This window comes from Haplochromis burtoni, unplaced genomic scaffold (assembly GCF_018398535.1).
Source record: "Haplochromis burtoni strain Fernald_Lab_line unplaced genomic scaffold, NCSU_Asbu1 Contig_77, whole genome shotgun sequence".
Lineage (NCBI taxonomy): Eukaryota > Metazoa > Chordata > Actinopteri > Cichliformes > Cichlidae > Haplochromis > Haplochromis burtoni.
In genome coordinates, this window is record NW_024582438.1 from 2305246 (window position 1) to 2308062 (window position 2817).

Here is a 2817-nt window from a genome sequence, read left to right on the forward strand (position 1 = left end):
GGTCATAGCTACAGCAACAAATTATTCTGACAAACGGAAAGAAAACCCTGCAGTATTTAGCCTTGACGTGTGACGTAGTTGGCAAACCTTAGCCTCTGCATCAAATGAATGTTAGGTCAAATGTTTTTTTTGTTTTTTTTTTAATGCCCTTTTCCTCTAATTTGCTCCACCCAATACCGAGAAAAATCTCCGCACCTTCTAGTGTTTAGGGCTTTGTTCCTTGGTAGGTTGTGCACAATTTAGGCAAGCAATTTGCTGCTCTGTGCGAAGACCGAAAGATTAATTTTTGCCTTTTAAGGCCATGCACAGCAAGTGTCAACCTTACACAGGGGGTTTCCATATTTTAGATGTCCTTTGAAAAGTGTGGTGGTGTGTGCCGACTTGTCTGGCACACTTCCGGTGTGTATTTGTTGCAACAGGCCAAGTTCCACCTTTTAATATCCATTATTAGTAGTTTTGATTTCATGTAGAGCCATCTTTCTTTGCAAGGACACTCAAAAGCCTGCCATCCATGGATTCTGTCAGTGTTTTGATCTGTTCACCATCAACATTGCGTGCAGCAGCAACCACAGCCTCCCAGACACTGTTCAGAGAGGTGTACTGTTTTCCCTCCTTGTAAATCTCACATTTGATGATGGACCACAGGTTCTCAATGGGGTTCAGATCAGGTGAACAAGGAGGCCATGTCATTAGTTTTTCTTCTTTTATACCTTTCTTGCCAGCCACGCTGTGGAGTACTTGGACGCGTGTGATGGAGCATTGTCCTGCATGAAAATCATGTTTTTCTTGAAGGATGCAGACTTCTTCCTGTACCACTGCTTGAAGAAGGTGTCTTCCAGAAACTGGCAGTAGGACTGGGAGTTGAGCTTGACTCCATCCTCAACCCGAAAAGGCCCCACAAGCTCATCTTTGATGATACCAGCCCAAACCAGTACTCCACCTCCACCTTGCTGGCGTCTGAGTCGGACTGGAGCTCTCTGCCTTTACCTGTGCCACGGGCCCACCTCTCTGGCATCCTCAGAGCTCACTCTCAAGGTTTGGAGGCCTATCTCCACCCACCACCACTTCCCCTGCCAGTGGCGGACTCCCTCAGGTGTCGGTGCGTTGGTGGTTCTTTGTGTCTGGGGGTGGGCGTCCGGGTACACACCGGCTCACTCCTTGGCGGCCGCTTATCGGGGCCTGGAGCCTGGGGCTCGCTCGGGCCACTTGGAGGTGGGGTGCCCCCGGCCTCTCGGCCTGGGGCTCGGTCACTAGGCACAGCTGGCTGCCGGCGGAGCTCACGGGCGCGTCACTGCAACTCCCCCTGGCTTCTGCTCCGCGGCTGCTGAGTGAGCCCTCATCTGGGACTCTCCTCAGCTCTTCTGGGACAGTGGCGCGGCTGCCCCTCTGTTGGTCTTCCTTGGTCTCTTGTGTTCTGGGGGCCTCTGGATGTCTGGAGTTTTGATCTCCTCCATACCTGCTTCATACCCTGGAGGACGGGGCTGTGGCTCCCCACACTCCCTAGCAGATCGTTACATGGAGAAACCTTTGGAATGCAAGCATGCTGATCCACACAGGTATGCACACAGGTGTACACAGGGTATTCACAGACGCGGACTACAGCTTTCTTGGCTGCTGCCTCAAAGCACATGTGCGCTGTCTATCTTGCGTGCTGCACAATATCGTTTATTATTTAGTATCTACTGATATCTACTGCTAGCTAGTTTATTGTGATGGTGCGTTTTTTTTATTATGTTGCTCTTTGTTGTTTGCTTTCTCTTCTGTTTTTTTTCTCCATACAGGTGTCCGTTTTTTTTTTTTTTTTGTTTTTTTTCTTTCTTCCCCCCCTTCTCACCGTCTCTTCTCCCCTTTGGTTTTCTTTCTCTCCCTCTCTTTCTTTCATTCTTTCTCCCTGTCCTATCCCCCAGTCATGTCTGTCCCGTTTGTAGCAACTGAAAATAAAATAAATTCATAATTATAATAAAGGTCAATCAAATGGACCAATATGGCAAGGCCATGATGATCCACTTGGTAAAATAAATCCGCTTGGCATCTTTCTTGGCCTTAAGACAACAATTCTGATGGCTAAAGATCCAAACGGGACACAAAAAAAAAAGAAAAAAAAAAAAATCACTCTCATTTCATCAGTCCATAAAACCTTAGAAAAATCAGTCTTGAGATATTTCTTGGCCCAGTCTTGACGTTTCAGCTTGTGTGTCTTGTTCAGTGGTGGTCGTCTTTCAGCCTTTCTTACCTTGGCCATGTCTCTGAGTATTGCACACCTTGTGCTTTTGGGCACTCCAGTGATGTTGCAGCTCTGAAATATGGCCAAACTGGTGGCAAGTGGCATCTTGGCAGCTGCACGCTTGACTTTTCTCAGTTCATGGGCAGTTATTTTGCGCCTTGGTTTTTCCACACGCTTCTTGCGACCCTGTTGACTATTTTGAATGAAACGCTTGATTGTTCGATGATCACGCTTCAGAAGCTTTGCAATTTTGAGACTGCTGCATCCCTCTGCAAGATATCTCACTATTTTTGACTTTTCTGAGCCTGTCAAGTCCTTCTTTTGACCCATTTTGCCAAAGGAAAGGACGTTGCCTAATAATTATGCACACCTGATATAGGGTGTTGATGTCATTAGACCACACCCCTTCTCATTACAGAGATGCACATCACCTAATATGCTTAATTGGTAGTAGGCTTTCGAGCCTATACAGCTTGGAGTAAGACAACATGCATGAAGAGGATGATGTGGACAAAATACTCATTTGCCTAATAATTCTGCACTCCCTGTATATAGATTGCATCTTTCAGTCACATAGCAGACTCAAGTACATC